This window comes from Sorex fumeus, unplaced genomic scaffold (assembly GCF_029834395.1).
Source record: "Sorex fumeus unplaced genomic scaffold, SorFum_2.1 ptg000035l, whole genome shotgun sequence".
Classification (NCBI taxonomy): Eukaryota; Metazoa; Chordata; class Mammalia; order Eulipotyphla; family Soricidae; genus Sorex; species Sorex fumeus.
Genome location: NW_026606092.1, coordinates 15977772 through 16003924, shown reverse-complemented (window position 1 = coordinate 16003924; position 26153 = coordinate 15977772). Strand labels below are relative to the sequence as shown.

The following is a 26153-nucleotide window of genomic DNA, read 5'->3' as shown; positions in this document are numbered from 1 at the left end:
CCAAAAGCGGGGGTTTGACCCTCCTCCTTAGCGCACGCGGGGCGGGGTGCGGCTCCCGTGCGAGGGAACGGGGGAAGGGGGTTAGCGTGGGAGGGGGTACCCTCCTTTCCCGAGCGCCCCAGCCCGGACTTGGTTCCGGCCCTCCCCAGCACGGGCGGGGTTCACCTGAACCGTCTGGGGCGCCCCAGGTGGCTCGGGGCGGGGAGGAGCCGCGCCCCGCTCCGCCCCGCGCGGCCGCAGCCAACGCCAGCCCCCGGCGGGCGCGCTCGGAGCCGGGCAGGGAGCCGCAGCCGGAGCCGGGCGCGCGGGCGGCGCAGGTGAGCGGGGCGCGCGCGGAGCCGGCAGCCAGGGGCCGGGAGGTGCGGGGACTCCGCGCCGCAGCGCGCTGGGCTCCGCGCGCGGGAGTGGCCGCCGGACGGGGCCGGAGCGGGCTGCGCGGGGCGCCGAGAGGCCGGGGCGCGGCGGACGCAGTTTGGGAGGCGCTGGCCGGAGCCGGGGAGGCCGGGGTGGGGTGATGCCCCGGGGTGGGGGTGGGGAGCGCAGAGCTGCAGGGTTGAGTGGAGGGGGGACCCGGTCCCCGGGAGGCACCGCGAGCGCGCTCCCGCCCCCTGGATGCGGCGCGGGGCCGCCGCGCCCTCTCCGCGCCGGGCTGTACTTTGGCTGTTGCTGTCGAATAACCCACTCGCACCCGGCCGAGTCCCCCCCCCCCCCCCCCCCCCCCCCCCCCCGTCCCGGGCCGTCGGCAAACGTGTGCAGAGCTGCTTGGGCATCCCACCCCCCTCCCACAGCATCCCCACCCCAACAGGGGCCCGAGGTGGTGAGGCTGCGGGTTTCTGCGCCTGGAGGGACGTTGGTGAGAGCCGCGGTGCCGGTGAAGGTGGGGAGCTGACCCATCTTGCAGGGCCGGGCGAGTGCTAACGTGGAAAAAGTGATAAAATGGCATTTGAATCCGAGTGGCTCTAACTCTGACCTTGAGCAAGTTACCTCACTTCGCCGATGGTCGTTGTAGTCCAAGGTAAATGGGCAGCGTAAGCATTACAGCAGCCTTAAGTTATGTGATGATGGTACGGCGCAAGCACAGTCTTGGATGAAACTTCTCTCTGCGCTCCCCGCTCTCTCCCCACCCCCGAGAAGAGAATGTAAAACCGTGTGGTTGCTAGAGGTCTCCGCTCCTACAGCAGAAGGGGAAGGGTCGCGGAAGCTCACATCATCCAATTTGCGGAGGGGTCTTCTCCGACTTGCTCCTTCTCCAGAAATCCTCCTTCCTAATCCCATTCCCAAACCCATGATTGTGAGATGCCAGAAGGGGATTTGTCAGCCTGCACCCATCATTACTGGTTGTATTCCTCAGTGCTCATTGAGTTGGGTTTTGGCCCCATGAAAATTGCCTTAGGCAAGACAGGAACTGATGGTATCACACAAATGGAAAGGGTGAGTAGGGGTTAGCTTCAGGTACAGCTGGATGGGGGACTCATTTAAGGTTGCAGGGCTTGTTCTCAAATATATCTTTTGACTCTAATGTACTCTGTGTGTACTGTTTCTTAGTATGGAATCATACATGACTCGGCACCTTCAGGTTTATCTGCTGCTTTAGAGCATCATTTAGGGGCGACCCACACTTACGGCTTCCAGGATATTCCAAGGGGGCCACTTGACATGAGACTGGTAGGACAGAGCGGTCCCTGGAAAGAAACAAGGCTGTGGTTCATGGGCGGGAAAAGATTGAAAAACACTGCTTCAGAGAGGATTTCCTCTCATCTTTTACATCCTTATAGCAAACCTTCTCACAGTATTAGTGGAACCAAGCCTTATTGGTACATATGAATGTACTAATGTTTGAATTATGGGAGTGCATACTTTGTCTGGGTGCCGTTTGGGCCTTGGGGGACTAGTCAACGACTGTGATAGCCCCACTCCATTTATAAGGGCAAAGGATGCGCAGTTCCCAGTGAGAAGTCTGCATTCTGAGCAGATCTCACCAGCACGTGACCATTGCCAGTCTTTGCTTTTGCTCACCACTACCTTAAGGAAGTTGATAGTAAAGTATAGACAACCTGAGTGCTGTCTTCTGTCAGCCACTGAGTCTTTATCCCAGGGCTGGGAGGCATCTTGTGTGTTCATCCTTTCATCCATTGTTGAATTGTTCATTTATCTATTCAACATTCAAAAAACACCCAGCATATGCCAGCACTGTTGCCAAGGATGAAAACGATTGCTCTGAGTAGCTCACAGTCTAGATGGAAAGGCAGATGGGCAGATAACTGTGCCCGGCACTGTGCAGCTGTAGAGGTAGCACAGGCGTCCAAGTTGAGCTGTAAATGCATGAAGATGAGTAGGGCTGCTCCGGGACAAGACTGGATTTAGGGGCCGGAGTGATAACAGAAGGTAGGGCGTTTGCCCTGCACACTGCTGACCCGGATTCAATTCCTGGCATCCCATATGGTTCCCTGAGCACCACCAGGAGTGATTCCTGAGTGCAGAGCCAGAAGTAACCCCTGAGCATCGCTGGGTGTGACCCAAAAAGCCAAAAAGAAAAAAAGGAAAAAAAAAGAAAAAAAGAAAAAGACTGGATTTAGCCCGGCTTCCCTGCTGATGCCTAAGGGTATTTGGGGACTTTTTCTTGTTCTTTCTTTCTTTCTTTTTTTTTTTCTTTTTAAATCACAGTAAGATACGCAGTTACAAAGTTGTTCATTGTTTGGTTTTGGTCATATAGCGTTCCAACATCCATTGCTTCACCCGTGTACATTTCTTGGGGACTTTCTCTTGTAAGCAGTCTCACTAGGTCTCCTCTAACACTTCTGGATCTGGGTGGTTCAGAGTGGTCCCATTTGGAAAATGCTCTTGATTTTCTCTGCTCAGCTGAGGGTGCCTGGAGTCCATCAAACCTTCATGAGATACGAGTCAAAGAAGAAAGGGAGCTTGCTTTGTTTGTTTGTTTAGTTTTCTGGTTTTGGGCCATACCTGGCAGTGCTCATGATTTACTCTTGGCTCTGTATTCAGGAATCACTCCTGGTGATGCTCTGGGGACCATATGGGATGCCAGAGATGGAACCCAGGTTGACTGCATGCAAAACAAACACCTTACCCACTGTACTATCCACACTCAGTTTCAATTTTTAAGTGATTTGGGGGACACATCTGGTGGTGCTCTGAGGACCTCAAGGGTCTGGGAATTGAACCCGGGTCGGCTGCATGCAAGGCATGCATGTCTTCTATCTCTCCAGCCCTGGGAGCTTGTTCTGAGTGATCCTCAAAGTTGCTAGTCCTCTGTGTCTTGACCAGAATGAGTACCCCCTAAACACATCACTGGCAAGGGTCAAGAGGAGTGCCATGAGTATTCTCATCAAACTGTCTTCTGGAACTGGGATGGAGGTAGTGAGGCTTCCTTCATCAAGCACACTGATGTTCTATCTCTGAATAAAATTAGAGCTCTACAGTGGGGAAGAAAACCAGGTTGCCTGATGGATGGGCTTTTAGGGGTGCAGCCGGCAGTGTCTCCCATGGTGGTCACAGATGAGCAGAGGTATGGCCTGTCCTGGCAATCAGGAGCTGTTCAGACAATGTAAGTACTGGATGTGGCTGAGTGGCGGAAAGGAGCCAAACTAGAGATTAGAGATGGGAGTGCCTGCGAAAGATGCTACTCTGACTATCAATAAAACGTGTGCATCTTGGTCCTGTTCCCCAAAGAACTTTCACCCCAATCCGTTCCTGTTCCTATCTGTAATAGCCACAGTGACTGACTCTGGGAGCTCACACAGGACGAATCAGGGTGCAAGCACTTAGGAGCAGCCGTGGGTACAGATGGTGCCTGACTTGGTGACTTGATGGATGACTTTGTTTTCCTTTTTGGTGGTCCCAATGTTATTTGCATTTTGTGGAAACTGAACTTGGATCTTTTTCTAGATCGGGCATGGTGCTCTTGGGAGGCTGGATGGCTCTGTGCTCTCTGTGGGTGGGGTTGCCAGCATTTTTGCACAGCACTTAATATTCTCCGTGTGCTTGGGTTGATCGGGACATTACCCTGGTGTGAGTTGAGGAAGACCTGTAGTCTGAGAAAGTCTCACAAAGGGTTCCACAGTGCCTCCTTCCACCCATTTTGTACCCCTTCGCTTCTTGCTGGCGCTATGTCCTGGCTTCTTAACCTGTAATTCAGGAGCCAAATGGGGTCACCAAACTAAGGTAGGGGTCATTTGAAGATGGACTTGTTATTCATTATCAGTAAAGTTTTGCCCTTTATATCTATTTTATATATCTACGTATCTGGGCTAACATAACAATTTCTTTCTTTTCTTGGCTTTTGGGCCACACCTGGCAGTGCTCAGGGCTTACTCCTGGCTCTGCACTCAGGGACCACTTCTGGCAGACTTGGGGAACCATATGGGGTGTCAGGGATTAACCTCAGGTTAGCTGCATGCAAGGCAAGCACCCTACCATCTGTCTTATCACTCCGGCCCAGCCACAGTTTCTTGAGTGGAAAAAGAATTGGAAGTGGAAACAGTTTAAGGACCTCTGCTCTGCAGCATGTCTTTGTTTCAGCTTCATTAGCTGTCTCCAAACTGACAGGCTGGGCTTCAGTGATGATGTCAAGTGGTGGTCGGTAGTAGAATAGCAGAGCTCTTCCGAGTGGGAGTCCAGTGGGTGAGTTTACTGTAGCTGTGTTCAGTAGGAAAGTAACCTCTACTTCCTACTGCTTTTAAATCATTAAAGCCAGTTTTTGCTTGCTTGCTTGCTTGCTTGCTTGCTTGCTTCCTTCCTTCCTTCCTTCCTTCCTTCCTTCCTTCCTTCCTTCCTTCCTTCCTCCCTCCCTCCCTCCCTCCCTCCCTTCCTGTCTCTTTTTTGTTTTTGGGCCACAGTCCAGTGTTGCTCAGGTCTTACTCCTGACTCTGCAGTGAGGAATCACTCCTGATGGGGCTCAGGCAAGTGCCGCTGTACTAAATCTCCAGTTCCTAGCCTGGTTTTTTCCTCTAAAATATGAGGACGGGTGGCTCTTGGTTTCCATTTGAAGCAGTGAATGATGGTGGGTGCTTGTGAGAATGGACAACCAGGGCTGCTCCTTTTTAATACTCTGCCGTCTCTTGCTAAGCACAGAGCTTGGTGAGGGGGTGAGCTGGAGAGAGAAGTCTTGGGCACATTCATTCCACAGGTCTTCGTTATTCAGTCCCATGTGTTGGACGTTGTTTGGGTGCTGGGGATGAGAGTATATGAGGAAAACAAAAGTTCGATTTTCATGGAGCTTACAACCTACTGGAAGGAGACATTTATTTATGTTTTGTCTAACATATCAGGTGTAAAAGGACTTAATGGGAAATAAAATGGCTTAAGAGCAGAGTGTTGGCAACAAGCTGGGAAAAGCATTAGGAAATTTCAAAATTTATTCTCTCTCAGGTTTCCAGCAGGGAAATAATGGCCTGAATAGCTATAGTATTGGGCAAAAAACGAAACGAAAGAAAACAAAACAAAAACCAAAAACTCCCAACCCCAAGACAGACATTTATTTTGGAAGAAGAGGATCACTTGATTTTTTTTTTCTTTTTGGGTCACACCCGGCATTGCACAGGGCTTACTCCTGGCTCATGCACTCAGGAATTACTCCTTTCGGTGCTCAGGGTTCAATCCTGGGTTCCTGAGAATTGAACCCAGGTTGGCCGTATGCAAGGCAAACTTCCTACCTGCTCTGCTATCGCTCCAGCCCCTCACTTGATTTTTTTCACTTGATTTTTAAGGCTTGCTTTCATGCAGAATTTCTTTGTTATACCTCACATTGTTCCCAAATGTGATTTACAAAACATGGTACCAGGTGATGAGAAATAAGTAAAGAAATAAGAGCAAAGGGAACATAAAGGCCATTTCTTTCATTGTTGTGTTTCAGAAGTTTATAGTTTGGGTAGCAGGGGAAGGAGGAAGTGTGGTGATTAAAAATGTAGAGTTTCAAGGCCGGGACTCATTATTTAAAAAGTGAGAAAATAAGTTTTGATGCCTTAGAAAGTTATTATTTTTTTCAGTGATGGTTAAAAAAAAAGTCTATAAAAAATGTCTATTTGAAAAAGGTAGTCTCTTTACTAAGAATTTACTTTTCTCCTGAGTCCAGAGAAAGCTGTTTTTTATTCTTATTTATTTATTTATTTATTTTTGCTTCTTGAGTCACACCCGGCGATGCACAGGGATTGCTCCTGGCTCTGCACTCAGGAATTACTCCTGGCAGTGCTCAGGGGACCATATGGGATGCTGGGAATCAAACCCGGGTCAGCTGCATGCAAGGCAAATGCCCTACCAGCTGGACTGTCGCTCCAGCCCCTATTCTTATTTTCTTAAAAAAAACTATCAAGGCACTGATTTACAAAGTTACTCATAGGTGAGTTTCAGGCATTTAATATTCTAGTATCAACCCCACCACCAGTGTCAGTGTCCCTTTTCCAGTGTCCTTGGGTTCCCGCCCAGCCCCCAGTCTGCCTTCCTGACAGGCTCTTTTTAAAATTTGGTTATTGGAGTTCACATCTCATGATTGAGTATTTTGGCTATGTGGTTTAGATACACAGATAAACCACATCTCAGCACCGCTAATGTGACTGAGGCCATGACAGCTTGCCCTCTTACTTCCTGCCCTCCTCTTTCTACTTCTATTAATTTCCTCTCTTGTCTTTCTCCTTTGTATATTCTAGGGTCAAAACTGATTTCGCCTTCCCTATCCCCATTTAATACCTCAATACCTTGCATCCCCTCATCCTGTATACTACAGACAAATGAGATCATCTTGTGTTTGTCTTTCTTCAGACTTAACTTCACTTGACATAATTCCTCCAGTTCCATCTAACTTGCAGTGAATTGCATGATTTCATCATTCCTTGCAGTTTCCTAATATTCCGTCATGTATTTAAGAGTGATACATTCCATGTTCATGGATTTTAAGAGTAAATATTATAAAAATGATCATTCTACCTAAATTATTTTATAGATTCAGTGCAATCCCCATTCAAATTCAGGCAACATTCTTAAAGGACTTACAGTAACAATCAATAATGAAGTTTGAATGAAATCATAAAACATCCCAAATAGTCAACGCCATGTGGCAAAATAGGGAATGGATGGTACCACATCACCTACCTTGAAACTACACTATAAGGCTATAGTGTATCATAAGAGCATGATACTGGAGTAAGGATAGACTCTCTGAATTAAAATGAAGTACCCAAAGACAAATCTCCAGATCTGTGGTTAAATAATTTTCTACAAAGAAGCTGGGTATCTGAAATGGAGTAAAAAGATAACCTCTTCAACAAACGGTGTTGGGAAAACTGGATACCCCTTTTAAAAAATAAAGCTAGATTCATATTTCAAACTTTATACGAAAGTCCATCTAAAGTGGGTCAAAGACCTTGAGACCAGACCAGAATTCATAAAACACAGAGAAGAAAGTATAGGCAGGATGCTCCAAAAATTGAACCTTGAGTATTTTTAATGATATGATTTCAATGGCAAAGGCAACTCAATCAAAAATAAACAAATGGTGTAACATCAAATTTAAGAGTTTTAGTATGGCAAAAGAAACATGGGCTAAAACTAAAAGACACCCAACTGAATGGGAGAAAATATTTGCACTCAACACATCAGATAAAGGGCTGATATTCAAGATATATAAAGTATTCACAAAGATCAACATAAAAAAATCCATAAACTCTAGCAAAAATGGGGTGTAGAAATCAATAGACACTTCTCTAAAGCAGACAGACAGATGGCCAGTAAACACATAGAAAAAAGTGCTCATCATTTATCATTAAGAAAATTCAAATCAAGATGACAATGAGACGTCATTTCACACTAGTCAGAATGGCATACATTAAAAAAAACTGGAAAAAATCTCTGTTGGTAGGAATTTGGTGGAAATCATCCACTGCTGGTGGGAATTTAGTCTGGAAAATAGTATCCAGAGTTCTCAGAAAAGAAACGAGCTGTCCTACAACCCAAGAATCCTACTTCTTTGTGTCTACCCCAGAACCAAACATAGTCATTCAAAAGGACATATGTACACCATTATTCATTGCAGCACTTAGCACAATAAGTAGGCCATGGAATCAACCTAGGTGTCCAACAACAGATGAGTGGATTATGAGGGTGCAGTATATATACAGTTTTTATGTGTATATATATTCACACATATATATATAATAGTTTTTATGCTATAGATTTCTCTCCGCTTTTGTTAAATTGATTCCTAGATACTTGATGTTTTGGGGGTATTTTTGATTGCTCAGAGAAAGCTGATATAAAATTGTTTTTGTTTTAAAATCAGTATAAAGTTCATAACACTTGAAACACAATGTTATGTAATGTTACTTAAATTAAAAATTGTTTTCAAGAAGAAATATAATGTGTATCAAAGGTTAACAATAAAAAGGCTAATATAAGGATTAAAGTAGTATGTGTTTCAGATGAAAATTGGTGCCAAATTATGTTTGCATCCATTAACTGATTAGAAAATAACAAACAAATAAAATTTTGCCCCATAAATATATTGTGCAGAGGTAATGTTAATTTCCTATTTTGATTGAATTGTTTTGTTTCCTGTTGACTTTAAGAGGATTTTTTTAATGCAATCTAGATATAAATTCTTTCTTTAAAATGTGATTTGTGAGTAATTTCCCCCAACCTGTTTCTTAACCTTTAAATTCCCATAACAGTATATTTTTAGGGAAAAGAATTGAAAATTTAATAAACCATTTTATCAAATTTTTATTTTGTGGACACATTTTGGGGGAGTTATGTAGGTTTTTATTTTGTCTAACCAAATGTCTTAACAATTTTTAAATTTTTTTTTACTTTAGAAGTTTTACACTTTAATGCACTATCCATTTTTGGTTAATTTTTGCATAAGGGACAAATCCATAAAGTACAGATGGCCAAGCAGCCTTATGAGCCCAAGATTAACAAATAAAATTGATGTGTTGTAATACAGTTGTTCTAGCCTTATTTGTTGAAATATTATCCCTTCTCTGTTGAATTGTTTTAGCACTTTTGTCAGAATTAATTATATGTAAATGTAAGGATTTAGTCTGGACTCAATTCTGTTCTTTTGATATTTGTTCCTGCTTTGAGTCAATGTTACAGTGTCTTGATTACTGTGACCTTCTATTAAAGCTTGAAAGAGATATAATTAAATTTGAGAGTAGGTATATAACTACTCCAACTTTCAAAATTTTATGCCTCTTCTACTTCATTTTCTTTTCAATATAAATTGTAGATCAGCTAACAAATATCTAAAAAAATTTAAATTAGGCTGGAACAATAATATAGTATGTAAGGCATTTGCCTTGCTTGTGACAGACCTGGTTTTGATCCCTGGTACAGCATATGGTCCTCCAAGCCTGCCAGGCATGATCCCTGAGTGCAGAGCCAGGAGTAAGCCCAGAGCCAGAAGTAAACCCTCCTTCCTAAAAAGAAAGCAAATTTCTGTTAGGAATTTGAATGAAATTGCATTAAAACTATAAATGAGGATGATAGTCATCTTTATATTATGGAGTCTTTCAATCATGAACACAATATAATCTCCACTTATTTGTGTCTTTTGTAATAATTATTTCATGGGGGATTGCTATTTTGTTAACATATCAAGAGATAATTGATTTTTTGTATATTGACATTTTATTGTTACCCTCTAAAGTCCCTTCAGAAGTTTGTTAGTTCTTTGGGGAATTTTTTTGTAGGCAACTGTATCATATTTCTTTTTTTTTCTGATCTGGATATTTTAAATTTATTTTTCTTACCTTATTGCATTGGCTAAGAATTCAAGTTACAGTGTTGAATAACAGTGAGGGGAGAGAACATCATTTTCTTATTATCATGGGAATGGGAGAACGTCAATCTTTCACTATTAATGATATTAGCTAAGGTTTTTTGCTGATGTCTTATGAAGTTAAAAAATTCCCTGTGTATTCCAAGTTTACTCTTATTTGGAGAGTGGTGCTCTCATGTGGTGATCAGGAGATCTGTGCCCTGACCATGGTGATTCTTGACCAACCACATAGGTTTAGCACAAGGACCCGAGGATGCAGTGCTGCTCAGGACTGGCAGTGCTTGAGATACTGGACCTACCAGAAATACTGGGGCCTGCCAGGGCCATGCATGGGGGCAGACAGGGTTGCAGCTGTTCATGCCCAGGAGTAGCGCTGTAGCACTGTCCTGTAGCACCGTCCTCCCGTTGTTCATTGATTTGCTTGAGCGGGCACCAGTGACGTCTCCATTCTGAGACTTGCTGTTAATGTCCAGGTGAGGGGACTCAAAATTAGGTTTTGTACATATCAGGTTTTTATCTCCCAGCCCCTTCTGAGGGTTCACATGATCATTGGATTTTGAGAGTTTTTGTTGTTGTTGTTGTTGTTGTTTTTGCATTTTGGGTCACACCCAGCGATGCTCAGGAGGTACTGCTAGCTCTGCACTCAGGAATTACTTCTGGCAGTTCTCGGGGGACCATATGGGATGCTGGGAATCCAACCCAGGTCAACCATGTGCAAGGCAAACTCCCTACCCACTGTACTATCACTCCAGACCCTGGATTTTGAATTTTGTTAATTTTTTTTCTATAATTTTTTGACTGGCTTATATGATTCACCACCACCCTCCCCCCTCCACCCCCCCACACCCCCCCACATACTCCCCATTATTTTTAATGTGGTGAATTCTACCAGTGGAACCATTCTTATATTGCTGGGATAATCCCTACTGGCTGTGATGTGATTTTTGAAATAGACCATGTGGATCTGGTGTTAGTTTTTCTTTTTAGTGCTTGACAGAATTCATTTGTGAGGTCATCTGTACCTTTCTGGAAAGTTTCTAACTACAAATTTAATTATTTTCTTTGGGGATTTTCAGCAGTGTTGAGGGTCACAAGGATCACATGTGCAGTGTGCAGAGGTGGGGGAACCAGTGCTGGGGGGGAACTTAGGGCCTTATGCATCCCAGGCATGTGCTCCACACCTCCAACCTGTCTCCCCAATCTAAAAATTCAATTTTTTAAAAATAGATAACAGGGAAGTTTGGATGACCTATGTCTTTGTGATGAATTTTGAAGTTAAATGTGTTTTAAGCAATTCATCCACTTCACTTAAAGTGTCAAATTTGTGGCTTTACAATCCTTGGTGGTAATTACATATTTAATTAATTTATTTATGCTGGTGCCAGGGACTGAACCAAGGTCTCATGTACACAAGTTGTATCCCTACAGATGAACCACATCCCAGCCCTCTCACATTCCACCTAGTGTCTCTAGGGTTCAAAGTAATATTACTTCCTTTGACTACTGGTATATATCACTTGATCACTTGACATCCCGTTACTCATCGATTTGCTCAAGCAGGCACCAGTAACGTCTCTATTCATCCCTGTCACGTGCTAGTGTAGCCCAGTGGTGTCTGCTCACTCCAGGAATATGAAGAGCCTCAAACCGATTGTTCAGGGTCTTGATGAAGAAGTCTGACCTTCTCGTAGGTGGGCGGCCACGCGATCTTTTGATGTCCCCTGGAATCTAGTCGGTAATGGCTCTAGTCCAGTGGTCATCTCCAAATTGCATTATGTGTCTAGCACATCTGATTTTTGACGCCTTGGCAAACGAGACAGCATCCCTGATACTCAATCGTCGACAGAGGTCAGAACTCCTCTTTCTCTTACTTGAGTGAAGCATGATACTCCAAGCATAGCTCTTTCGATTCCTCTTTGGGAGACCCGAGTAGCATTCTCATCCTGTTTTCTTATGGCCCAGGTCTCTGAGGCACATGTTAATGCAGGAAGAACAGTGGAATCAAAGAGATGTGCCCAGAGCCAGAGGTTCTTTGTCCTCTTAGCTATTTCTTCGATGCTCTTGAAGACTTTCCAAACTGCTCTCTTCCTCCTGTGCAACTCAGGTGCCAGGTCATTTCTCATGTTGACTTCTCGACCTAGGTACATAACTGTTGCATTTGGAGATGTTCGTTCCGTTGAGAGTGAATGCAATGTCAGTAACGAAATCGTTTCTGTTGCATTTGGAGATGATCGTTCTGTTGAGAGCGCATGGAATGTCAGTAACAAAACCATTTCTCATAAACATTGTCTTGGTGAGATTCAGCTGTAGTCTGACCTTTCCACACTCATGGTGGAAGTCTGTGAGCATTCGTGCTGCTTGGCTAAAACTCTCCTATTTTCTTGCCTTTTTCCTTGTAAAGATTTTTTCCTTTGGTCACATCTAACAAGGTACTGAGGGACTTACTCCTGGCAAGGTACTCGGCACCATGTGGTATCAGAGATCAAACCTGGGGCTCCCACATGCAAAGCATGTGCTCCATCCCTTTGAGCCATCCTTCCATCCTAGGCCTTCCTTTTCAGTATGGTCCTCTTTTTTGAGAGGCAAATTTATATTACTGATGTGAGATGACTTCTACTTTAGTACGAGCATTTAATACTATAAATTTCCTTTTACTCCCTGCTGGATATACTCTACAAATCTGATTATGTATATTTTTATTTTCACTTATTTAGAATTATGATATTAAAAATGTTCCCTTGAGACTTCCTCTGATCTACAAGTTATTTCAAAACATGTTATTGAATTTTCAAAATTGAGAATTTCCCAGAAATTGTTATTACTGGGTTCTAATTTAATTCTTTTACTATCATAATACAATTTCATGCTTTTTATTTTAAAAAAAGTTCATATTTGTGTTTTGACCTATAATATGATCTGTCTCGGTGAACTTGAAAATGTGCGTTCTGCTGTTGTTGGTAGAATAGTCTGGAAAAGTTAGATCAAGTTGCTCAGCTCTTCTCTGTCCTTGGTTTTAATTTGTTAATCAGTGAGAGAAAAATGTTGGGGGCTGTAGCGATAGCACAGTGGGTAGGGCATTTGCCTTGCACGCAGCCGACCCGGGTTCATTCCCGGCATCTGATATGGTCCCCCAAGCACTTCCAGGAGTAATTCCTGAGTGCAGAGCCAGGAGTAACCCCTGTGCATTGCTGACTGTGACTCAAAAAAAAAAAAAAAGCAAAAAACAAAAAGAAAAATGTCAGCATCTTTGGCTAAAATTTGGATTTTTTTAGATTTTTCTTTCCATTGTTTTTTTTTTGTTTGTTTTCATGTACTTTAATCATCTCTTCTGAATTTACGTAACTTCTGAATTACATACACATTTAGGATTATGTTCTCTTGGAAAATTAACTCTTTCTTATGGTGTGTATTTTTCATTCCTCTTAATATTTCTTGCTCTGGAGTTTACTTTGGGTGTTTGTAATATATCATCTAACTTTTTGGGGGAGGGTGCAGGGGGACGTTAGTATTTGCATCCTGTACCTTTAAATAGCTTGTCTTTATATAGAAGACAGATTTATTATAGACTTCAAATAGACTTTACGTTAGTCTGATCATCTAATATTGTCTGATTTTAACTGGTGTGTTAGGCCACTTGCAATTATGGTAATATGTTTTAAGAAATTTGCCATCATACTATTTTCTGAGAAATGTTCAATAGAAAAAAGAAAACAAGTGAAGAAAAATGGGTGGAACAAACAGAAAACAGTAAGATGGCACATCACTAAGATCTAGTTCTTATGCCTGGATCTGGAAATGCCTTTATAGAGAGAAGGAGGGGGGAGAGAGAGAGGGAGAGGGAGAAGGGGAGAGAGAGAGAAAGAGAGAAAGAGAGAGAGGAGTAAAGAGAGAGAGGAGAGAGAGGGAGAGAGAAAGAAAGGAGAGAGAAAGAGAAGATAGAGAGAGGAGAGAGAAAGAGGGAGAGAATTGACCTATCTGTTTTTTTAAAAATGTTTATTAGTGAATCACCATGAGGTACAGTTGGAGACTTACGAATTTTTGTGCTTGGGTTTCAGTTATACAATGATCGAGTACCCATCCCACCACCAGTACCCATTCTCCACTACCACTGATCCCACTATCCCTCCCACCCCCCATACCCCCCATCCCACCCTGCCTCTGTGGCAGGGCATTCCCTTTTGTTCTCTCTCTCCTTTTGGGTGTTGTGGTCTGCAAAAGAGGCATTGAGTGGCAATCATGTTCGGTCCATAGTCTACTTTCAGCATGCATCTCCCATCCTGGGAGGATCCTCCCAACTCCCTTTATTTTGTGGTTCCTTCTCTACCTGAGCTCCCTTTTCTGGACGAGTCTCAAAAAAATTAGAAATTGACCAATCTGTTGAGTTAGGAGCTGTGCTGGATTTGAGGTTGTTCGTGACTGTGCTGCACCTCAGTGTTATCACCAACTTCAGGTTTCTCCTGTGACTTCAAATGAAATAATGTCGGGACTGATTTGCCTAAGGGATTTTCCTAACATTGTCATCATCTTGGGTGTCAATGTCAGCCTCCTATTTTCCCTTTGCCTCAGAGCGGGTGTCTGCTAGTTTCTCCCCACGGTCAGTAATCCATTAGTTGCTGTGCAATGCTTGTTCGCCTGTGTCTGGACACAGTTGCCTCAGGTAAGCAAATGCTCATCCAGCCGTTTTCTGCTGGTGTGAGGTCTTTGAGTTTGGGCTTTTGTGTTCCCTGGTGACCTGAGCTGTAGAATACATTCAAGGAAGTCATGATCATACAGTTTTTTATGTGCTGTAAGCAGGCCAGCCGTGCACCTTTTAACTCTCTACTTCCTGAGCAGAAATCCAAAGCTACCGTGTGACATTTTCTGGCTTCTTTTAAAGTGATATTGACATGAAATCCTGATGCTGTTTTCCTTCCCTTGTGCCTGTTTGAAATGTGGTGTGTGTATTTTATGTTTCTGTTACTTGGGAGATAGTAAATCCAATGTGAATCTCAGGTTCCAGTGTGAGTTGTTGTTTGTAGGTTGCTTGAATGAGTTTATTTTATTTTTTGGTTTGGGAGCCATTCTTGGCTATGCTCAAAGCATACTCCTGGCTCTGTGCTCAGGGGTTATTCCTGGCAGTGCTTGGCGGACCGTATAGCTGGTGATCAAAACTGTTGGCCATGTTCAAGGCAAGTGCCTTATCCTCTGTACTATCTCTCTGGCCCCTCCATGGGTGATTATACAGTACATCATAGTTGAGACCCCTGTTGATCTCAGTACTTCTTACTTTTTCTTTCACAAAAGTGCCATCCTAGTATAAATGACCCAGTGGACTTTGGTATTCAGGTGTGTGTAACTTACCAGCCTGGTGATTCTGAGGAATTTTCTTCCTTTTATTAGGCCTTCAGTGGAAGTTAGTAACCTGTGATGTAGAATCATTTATACAATGGAAAGGAGACTTAGAGCTTTTCTTATTTAATTTTATACCATGCATGTGAAGACCCTCTATAGTCTTCTGTGGCTTTAGCATTTTCTGTAGTCTTTTAGGCACTGTAAACTCTGCCATTCAAAATAATATATTCCACCGTGACAAAGTTTTAATAGTTTTCTTCTCTTGAATTGAAATGTCTTAGAATATACTGACATACTTGGTCTAATTCCCAGACTTGCAAACTGTGTAAAAGAAAGCTATTTGCATAACACATACACAGATTCACTTATAACCTTGATAAACACTTTATAAAATAGCACTTAAAAATAAAATAGCATTTGTGCTAAGTCCTGAAGGGACTTCAAATTGGAAGGGTCCTTGTCCCTTGTCAGGCATAGGAATGACATTTCTGGGTGGTCCTTCTCTCCTCTCTGGGACATACCATATCAATTAACATGTTATACTTAATAGCTGCATATGCATCATAAGAGTCTGAATTCCATGATCACTGTGGACAGGAACTGAATATTGGAAGAAGGTAAAGGTATATACCTGATAATCCTTCAATATTTGTATTGCAAGCCATAATGCCCAAAAGGAAGGAGAGGGAGAGAGAAAGAGAGGGAGAGATGAAGAGAGGAAGCAGTTGGGGAGAGAGAGGGAAAAAGAAGAAAGAGAGAAGATAGAAGAGAGAAGAGAGAAGAGAGAGAGAGAGGAGAGAGAGAAAGAGAGAGAGGTATACCATGGGGGGGCAGAGGAAAACTGGGAACATTGGTGTTAAGAAATGTACACTGGTGAAGGGATGGGTGTTGGAACATATTATAACTGAAATCTAATTGTGAACAACTTTGTAACTGTATATCACTGTGATTCATAATGAATAGATTTTAAAAACTGAGTCTGAGCTTCAGAGATGTTAAGATTGTTCCATTCTTTTCTCTCTGATAATTAGCTAAACAAAATTAATCTATTGATTTATATCTTAGAAAATTCCTAGCAAGGAAGCTGGATTTTTAGCATCATTTGCTTTGCTAATTACCATGCAACCAACCATATCTATATATTAGTTATAAGCACAGCCTCGATAACCCTTTATACAATTAGAGTCACAAATAAACTGGACAAGAGAGATAAACCTGTCATCTTGGTATTTGAGACACTGTGGCTATTGCTGGCGATAATGCACACAGTTACCCAGATTATGGCACCCATGCATTCAAAGTAACTGCAAGTGAGTCTTGAGGTAGTAAGTACTCTTCAAGGGCCTAGATGTGCCCATGAGGATGGGCAGAAACAAGAAGGAAGCACCAGATCTGGGGAGTAGAAGATGTTTGGGGGGTGAAACAAGAGTCATTTTTTGTTGTTTTTGGGCCACACCTAGTAGTGCTCAGAACTTACTCCTGGCTCATCACTCAGGGATCATTCCTGGAGAGGCTCAGGGGATCATATGAAATGCCAGGGATTGAACCTGGGTCGGCGGCATGTGAGGCAAGCACTCTACCATGTACTCCTGATGCTTTGGCCCCAGAAGAATCATTTTAATAGACTCTAAACTTTTAGGGAAGCTCTGCTTTGCTCTAGGCGTAACCAGGATTCATAGACTCTGGAGAGCCACTGTAGATAAGCTAGGAATGGCAATCTAACTTAAATTGGGCTAGACCAAGGATAGACATCAACCAAACACATTGCTTTACTTTGCTCCCATTTGTCTGAACTTTCATGGGTGCTGACTCCAAGGAATATCCGTCACGGTCCTCCCGTTGTTCATCGATTTGCTCGAGCGGGCCCAGTAACATCTCCACCATGAGACTTGTTACTGTGTTTGGCATATCGAATACATCACAGGTAGTTTGCCAGGCTCTGCCATGCGGGCGAGATACTCTCGGTAGCTTGCCGGGCTCTCCGAGAGGGGCGGAGGAATCGAACTCGGGTCGGCCATGTAAGGCGCTTGTAAGGCAAATGCCCTACCGCTGTGCTATCCAAGGAATATAACTTATGTATTGTTGTGGATGTTCCTTCTTATCATAGCGAGCTTAAGTTTGATGGTGTCCTTCCAGGGCTGGGGGCTTTAACCCAGCCACTATCAGTTCTGTCACATTGTAGAGCTACTTCACATCTGTGACCTATTTTTTTGCTTTGTTCTCTTAGAAGGTTTTTAGGCAGATGCTAGATTATTAAGAGAAGTATATTCACAAAGTCTGCTTCATCTACTGCTATTCGTGATATACTTCATCTGGAAGACAGTTTCTGGATTTCCTCTTTCATAGTGAAACTACGGCATTTTACCCACTATTTTGAGACTGCAAATGGCATTAAAAGTAAAAAGTTAGGTAACGTATAGATCAATACAAAAAGAGATCAATACCATCTCATTCATTTCAGGCAATTTTACTGTGATAGAAATAGTGGTGGAAGTATACCATGAGTAAAATAGGGTCTGTGGATTATTTGTCCCATTGCAATATGTGGGAACCACAGTTATTAAGCAGCTATTAGAAGAGTTAGAACAAATATGAGGGTCTGAAGAGACATTGTAGGAGGAAAAGCACTTGCCTGGCACACTGCAGTTTCCAGCTGACTCTGGTTTGATCCCTAAAACTGCTTAAAGATCTCCCAAATAACAATGGAATGAGCCCTGAGTCCAGGGCCAAGAAGCTGTTGAGCACAGCCTCCTAGCCCCTTTCCAAATAACTTCAAGGTTTAGTCCACAGGGGAGGAAATGGTACACCAAGTCTTGGGACCCAGTGTCAGGATGGTAGTTAATTTTCTTGCAGGAAAAATATTTGTCCTTTTGCCTTGGCAGTGAGGAAGCCTGGAACTAAGCAAAAATGCTCAACTTGGGGCTGGAGCAATAGTACAACAGGTAGGGAGCTTGCTTTGCAAGTGGCCAACCCAGGTTGGATCCCTGACATCCCATATGGTCCCCCAAGCACTGCTATTAAGTAATTACTGAGTGTAGAGCCAGGAGTAACCCCTGAGCATTGCTGAATGTGGCCCCAATAGCTCCTCACCAAATGTTAGACTATAGGGCTAATCATATTTCAAGTTCTAAGAAAAAAGAATTTTCATCTTAGGTCATAGCACTTCATCTTTTTTAAAATCAGTATCGTTTCTTTTTTATTATCATGATGTTACCATCATCATAGGAAATGTGGATATTATTTATAAACACCACCAACCAGACATGGTCCCACCGCATAGCAGTCATCGCTGTTTACATTATAATCACACTCATTTCTTCTGAGCATATATGTACATATACATTTATTATATACACATTTTATTTTCTTTAAAAAATCCAATTACTTTTTACAGCACTGCCTAAAACCTTTTAAAACTTAAACTTTATAAACATTTTCCATGTGATTAAATATTCCCACACCACATTATTTTTAATGGCTGGCACAATATTTTATTATGAGGATATAATTTAGACTTTCAGCGTGGAATTCAGCTCATTGCTATTACAAGCAAATCCATCATGCACATTCTTGTCACTAACTCTCTGAGGGTACCCACAGTTATTTCCCAAGAATCGTTTCTAGAAATGAGATATATATATGTATATATATATATACACACACACACACACACACATATATATTAAAGTGATGTTTACATCCATGTTACTCTCCAGAAAGTGAGAATTAATTATTTTATTACCTTAAGACTGGTAAGGCCTCTAGAGCAGTGTCCACAGCAACAGGATGGTCATTTTAAACAGCTGTTTTAGGGGCTTCTCTGACCACAGCAAAAGCCACAGATCCTTTCTCCCAGAAATCAACCTTGTATCTGGACAATGGGATTAGAAACAACCTTGATTGCCCAGCCAGGAGTCCTAGAACGTGTAATCGTTTATTATGGTTTTTTTGGGGGAGGGGCGCATTCCAAGGGGTGGTTAGGGGACCCGGGGACCCTTCCCTGTGATTCAGTTGTGAATTCATGGGCTGACAATTTCATGTGAGTCTGAGGTCCAAGAATTTGGTGCTGCTTGGCCCTGCAGTGCTGGGGATTGATTGTCCAGTATCACCCTGGGGGTTGGGGGGCTTAGGGGGCCACACCTAGTGGTGTTTCATGAACCCTATGATGCTGGGGATCAAGCCAAGGCTAACCACATGCCTTAACCACTTAACTCTCTTACTCCAAGAGAGTATGAGAGTTAAGTGGTTTTGTGTATTGTTATTATTATTTTTTTTGTATTTGGGCCACACCAGTGGTGCTCAGGGCTTGCTCCTGGCCCTGCACTCAGGGATCACTCTTGGCAGAGCTCCAAAGACCATATGCAGTGCCTGGGATAGAACCCAGGTCAGACGCACGCAAGGAAAGTGCCTTAATACTCACACTATCTCTCTGGTCTCAGAGTATGTCTTCTCCCTACATACCAAGTGCAGTACCAGTGGCACTGCTGTTTGGGATCCCTGTTACCACATCTAAGTGTGATATCTCCATCACATTCCTAGCAGTTGTATGTTAGCACCTTAGCAATGGCGTGTGAGAAGCCTGGCAAATGCCATAGCTAAGTGTGTAAGCATTGCCTCCAGGTGTGCAACCGCTGGTCTTTACAACAATGATACGAGGAAGAGGGAAAATATTCTGTCACTGAACATGCTTGCCAATAGTATGTGAAAAAATATCACTGTTGCCATTTTACTATATTACTTGTTAAAATTTGACATACATGCCTATGCCAGTCAGATTGGCACATCTGACCCCTGTCCAGCGGGGGTCAGTCACAGAGAATGAGACAAACACATAAGGAGACAACCCACAAGGATGAGCCAAGTTTTAGGGTTGCCTGAGGATTCCCACGTGAGGGCACAGGCTGACATTTATTCTATCCGTTTATTCTACAACTTCCCAATCCTGGCTCCCAGCTTGTAATTTATTGTTGACGGAGACATTAAGGACAGTAATGCATCAGAGTCTAATGGGTCCATTAAGGACAAGACTGGGGTATTTCAAATAGCCAATCAGCAAGAACCCTTAAAGTATGGAGTTGAGTTATGATAGTTTCCTAATCTATGTTTTGCCCTCTACATCTAGAAGACCTGAAACTATTTTATTCTATTCTTTCCTGGTGCATTTTTGCTTGCCCTGTAATTGATTCTATTCTTTCTCGATGTATTTTTACTTGCCTAATTAAGTTCTAAAAAGCCTAACCTGCTTTGCCCAGGGGACTGTCCCAACCTTGGGGTTATTGTTAGGGGGACACTTCCCACAGATACAGACACATGCTATAAAATTCACCCTTGTAAAGCTCACAGGTCAGTGGTTTGTGCATCATCACTTATTTCCTAGGCATTGTCACACCTCCTCAGACAATTGCACTCATTAACTGTCATTTCCCATTCTTTCAGCCTGACGCCCCCAGAAGTCACATATCTACTTTCTATTTTTCTATGGATTTGCCTGTTCTGAAAGTTTCTGTATATGGAATATTTCAGTGGACAGCCTTCTGTGTTCAGTCTTAGTCCCTTAGCATATTTTGAGCGCCAAGCTTCATTATGATTCCTTGATTATAATATCAACCAATATGTCTTTCCTTTTCATGATGGAAACACACATTCTGTTGCACAGAAGGGATACCACGTTCTGCTTAACCATTTTAACTTTTGGTGGTAACTTAAGTCATTTATATTTTTTTGATTTTAAGAATCATGATTCTGTGGACATCCATGTACATTCCTTCTCATTAGTGATACTGACAATCTTTCATGCAGCTCTTTGCCATCTTTATATCATCTTTGGAGAAATGTCTGTTCAAATCCTTTGATATTTGAGGGGGGGAATACTTTAATTTTAATGTAGTTTAGTTTGGCCTGGTTTTAATAATGTTGATGTTTTTAGCTTTTAATGTACAAATTAGTGGACTTTCACTACCACCTACTGTTCCTTTGATCTGAGAGATTATCCTTATGCTCAGAGTCTTGATTATTTCCAGAGGGAAACAGTCCATATGCAGTTTTTTCCCTGGCTCCATTTGTTGTGTCTAGCTGAGGTAATGCAACACCATCCTCTATGTTCATCTTCAGAGCGCATGGTCTAGGCTTCCTGCTTCACCTGGCCTGTGAAGATTACTCAGCATTGTCTGTTTTGATTGGTGTTTGTGATGTGGAATTGACAAGAACACTGATGTTATCTGACTCCACATCCAAGTTACCCACCAGCTTGTGGAGAGTTTTCTGTTGTATTGTACAGTCAGTTTTCCTTGTAAAGGGAATTTACCATTGGTTTTTAATTGCAAATTTATGGGTTCCGCTGGGATGCATACTAGTTATTTCTGTGTGCTCACTATAAAGTTAGCTTTCTATGAAATGAAAGTGGATTAAGGAAAGCCATTAAATAGGTACACACCTTTAAAAAGTTTAGAGTCTTGTTTTTTTTTTTGGTAAGTCAGTTTATAAGTATATAATAAGTATGTTTCGATTTTAAGTTTGCTATTTAAGAAGAAATTATTTTAACTATTCTATAGCAGTTATATATTGCATGTTATGCATAACCACGTATTATATATTGTATAATACATATTATATATCATATTGTAATAAAATGAAGATAACATCAGGTTTCTCATTATCATTCTGCTAGTAAGATGGAATGTGAAACTTGTGATCTACGGCTACAAAAGAACATGGATTGTCCCCACAAACCTTTGAAGTTTAACGTTTAGACGTGAAGTTCTCATTTCCTTTTTTTCTTTCTTTTTTTATTACAATGCATTTTTTTCCCTTTTTGACAATGTGAGTGGATGAGATAAAGATGCAGAGCTGCTTTCTGGTTCATGCTGTTTACAGTGTATGATCCAGCAGCTAATTCAATCAACAGGGAAATCGGAAGATAACTACTCTATTTGTGCTATGTAAGTGGGCTGTAAAGTCCGCGACTGGTTCCCATGACTCAACGTTGGCTTCACTTCTTGAAGACTTCTAAAATGAAATTAAGAAGTGTCACAATTAGCATTTTATTTTATTTTACTTTTTTTAATGTAGGACTACTGATATTTATTTAGCCACTGATTAAGCTGATTGAAACAGGCATGAACTCTGCATTACTTTAATAATTTCTTTTAATTTTTAATTTTTTATAAAGTTTTTCACAATTATTGTTTACATTCACTATTTCAGCACCAATCCCACTACCATTGCATCTTCCCACCACGATTAGTTTGGATCTTCCCACCACCACCCCAGCCTGCCCCTTAGGCAGATGTTAAATATTGCTTGCCATGAATAGTATGAGGTGTCATGTAGTCACAAAAGTGTCTGTGTGCTCCTGGAATTCTATAATTTTTAAATATTTGGGGTCTGGAGGCATATCTTTGGCATGTTGCTCTCTCCTGAGGTTCATTTGTGAGTCTCTGAATCATGGTCGCTAATATGCTTAAATGGTGCCCAGAGGCAGTTCTTGGGTGTGATTGCCAGGAAACCAGAATGGTGGGGAGATGGGGGGAGGTGGCCCATCCCCAACTCTGGGATGCCTGGAATTTTCTTTTTTCTTTTTTTTTTTTAATGTAGGAGTACTGCTATTTATTCAGCCACTGATTAGGCTGATTGAATTGGGCATGAACTCCACCTTACCTTTTTTTTTTCATTTTTTATAATTTTATTTATTGAATCACTGTGAGAGCAGTTACAAAGCTTTCAGGTTTAAATCTTGGTCATACAATGAAACACCCATACCTTCACCAGTGCCCCTTCTCCACCACCAAAAGCCCCAGTATACTCCCATCCCACACCCTCCCCCTGCCTGTGGGGCAGATGATTTCCACATTACTCTCTCTACTTTGATTACATTCAATATTTTGACACCTGACCCACCATTTTTATTTGGGATTATACCCCAACACTTGGATGTGCCAAAAAGGTAACAGTAGACAATTTGTTTTCTGTTGCTGGTTATGAATAACATATGATGTTGATTTTGAAATTCCAAAATTTTGACAATTAAATCTGAAGGGATTTCTGCCAAAACCTGCTGGGCTACGAGATTTGTTCCTGAGTCTCTGGGATCATGACTATTTAGCAGCTTGATCAGGAGCCAGATAGGCCGTTTATGGGTGGTGACTCGGGGTCTCTTTGGGATGGGGAGGAAAGGACCGGCTCTACCCCCATCCTATAAGGCCCCATGTGTCTCGTACTGCGGCCCCAAACCTGACTGTCCAGTGGCCTCTGGAGGATGGCGGCCACTGGGCTGCCAGGGGGAACATGCCAATGCACGAAACCTATTCCCACCTGGGGTGGCCCGGATGCCTGGAATTTTTAGTCACTAGTCCCACATGCCTGGGTTTTTTTAGCGGATTCATTCTCATGCATGGAGGGCTTGGGACAAGACTGTGAAGGTCATCCATGAGCCTGGTGGTGATTGAGTTCTGGAGGTTTGTGGCTGCCGGGGTTCATTTAGGGCGGGTGGAGGGACAAACCTGCTCCTCTCCGAGGTGTTCAGGTAGAGTCAGCCTCGTGCAGGGTGGGAAGACATCTCTGTGGCAAGCTGCTCTCCTCTGAGATTCATTTGTGAGTCTCTGAATCATGGCCTTTAATGCACTTAAATGGCCTGCTTTGATCTCTTTTGAGATTTATTTATGGGTCTCTGAAGCAAGGCCAATAAAGAAGCAATACAAGCTGAGCTGGAGGTAGTTTGTGGGCATGACTTCCATATACCTAACTTTTGGTCATTTAGTTTCTTGGGAAAATTGGTTCCAAGTTGTTGGGGTCAGGCCAGAAGCATAGCGGCAATTTTGGGGTATCAGGAATCCTGAAGGCACCATCAGGCTCTGATACACTTGCCCAACAGGTACAGGTTGACCTGCTGGGGAGCACTGCACTCTCACAAATGACATTTTAAAAACAAATACAAATGTATGGATGAGCGCCCCCCCACCCCCCCAAAAATCCTGTCCAGGAAGGATCATTGCCTTAAAGTCATTTGACTTGATGCTATAATATGCGATTCAATGGATGGAAAGAACTGAGCAGGGGTGGGGGTGGGAGTAGGGGCATGGATCCTGAGAAGGTTCAGGTCATTGCAAGCCTCGGAGGACTTCACCGAGTTGGGATTCAGCTGGGATGGGAAGAAAAGGGGATGAACTGGTGATTATAGCTGTGCTTTTTCCTTTATTTATTTTTTTTCAAATTTTATAAGTTACTTCACAATATTTGATAACATTCAATATTCAAACACCAATCCCACCACCATTACACCTTCCTAACACGTTCCTACCACCAAATTCGGGATGTTTCCATCCCAAGCCCCAATCCCTGTCCCCAAAAGAATATATTTTGTATTGTTATGAAGAACTGCTGAACATGCTTACAAAAAATGTGTTTATATAAAACTGTGAAGATTGTTCTATTTTGACACGAGCCATTAAGATATTCTATAGGATATCACTAACATGTTGTTATGGTTTGGGTGATGTGAGCTTTGGTATATATGTCTAAAATATGTATATATCTGCATATTTCCCTCTATGATTTGTTACCTACTGTCTGAACCCCATCAATATGGTGTGGAAATTATGGAAAATGGGTAGGAAATGTCTTATGATGTGTCCAGGAATATGTTCACTCATATGTGAAGCTCGGCCTGAGCATGTGGAAGACCACCTGGACCATGGTGACAGTTGGGTAGTGGAGGTCGCAGTTGGGTAGTGTAGGTTGGCTGCCAGGGCTGGGTATCTTGGGGCGGGAAGGCTCTCACCCGCCCATCTTTTGGGCGCCCTGAGTGAAAACAGCCTAGTGTGGAGTCCGGTGGCATGATTATGAGGGCCTCATGTTATGCTCCCTTTTGGGAAAAGCAGCCGTGAGTTCTGGAGGGTGGCTGATGCCGTGAGTTCTGGCTATAGCTGTGCTTTTTCTATTGAACATACAGTCACTTACTTTTGAACTTTTTATTTTTTGACTCCTGGCAGTGCTGAGGATTTCTACTCCTGGCTTATCTGTGGTGTATGTGTGTGTGTGTGTGTGTGTATGTGTGTGTGTGTGTGTGTGTGTTAGGGGGATGAGGAGGGTGCTTTCTAGCACTCAGTGGTACTAGAAAGACTCAAATCCAGGATTCCTGTACACAAAATACACGCTCAGCCCATTAAACTATCTTCTCATCTTCATTAAGTTACTTTTAATTGGGTGGGGAGAAGAGGTGGGCACAGTCAGTGGTACTCAGGATTTACTCCTGCCTCTGTACTCAGTGGTCACTCCTAGTTTAATTAGCTATTGGGGTTCCTGATTCAAACCTCCTCAGGGAGGTGCCTCACTTTATCCTCCTGTGTTGATGCTTCTGCCGGCTGTTTCTGTAGTAGAGGCAGTCCCTGGAAAGAGTTTGAAAGCTACTAAGCAGTCTATCCTCAAATTTACCTTCTTGTTCTCACGTTCCAGCTTCCTCTAGCTCCGACAGCTAGTCCAGACAGCATCTGATCAAGCTGAGAGGGGTCCAGGACTCTCTCCCTGCCATCCTGTCTCAGGTGAGCCTAGACTTGTGACTTCAACATTCAGCACTGCTTGTGAGTGGGTATGAAACTGTTGAAAAAACAGGTGTCATCTGTGGATAGAATTTCCACTTCAGACCTTCTGCAACAAACTGCTCCACTGCTGTTGTCAAGAATTTTCCCCCTCACATGAAGACTGGGGCCCTGCTGTTTCAAGTGGCTGGGGAGCCATCTGGTTATTTTTTTTCTGAGAGTTGGGGATTGAACTCAGGGTCTTACACTTATGAAACATGTGCTCTGCCATGAGCTCCGTGTCTGTTCCTGTGAGCCTGCTGATTTGCAGGGTCAGTGTGGCCTCCCTTTTGTGGTCCTCAGCTCTGTACAGTGCTGTTAGCTCTGAGCCCAGTTGGCGTGTTGGGAGTTTGAGAACCAGGCTTCGCGCATGAGTCCACTGGAAGTTTGTGTGAGAAACACCTTGTCAGAGCATCCCCATCCTGGGAATCCTTTTCTTCACTCTCGGAGATCTTGTCTTCCTG

General features: G+C 42.8%; 1 protein-coding gene across 1 annotated transcript in view; it reads left to right on the top strand.

Moving 5' to 3' along the window:
• The first annotated feature begins 294 nt into the window (after positions 1–294).
• LYPD6B (LY6/PLAUR domain containing 6B) overlaps positions 295–26153 on the top strand; it is a 245791-nt gene continuing 219932 nt past the window's right edge. Inside the window, exon 1 of the mRNA XM_056117675.1 lies at positions 295–317. The gene's annotated coding sequence lies outside the window, so the exon portion shown is untranslated. The remainder of the gene's footprint in view (positions 318–26153) is intronic.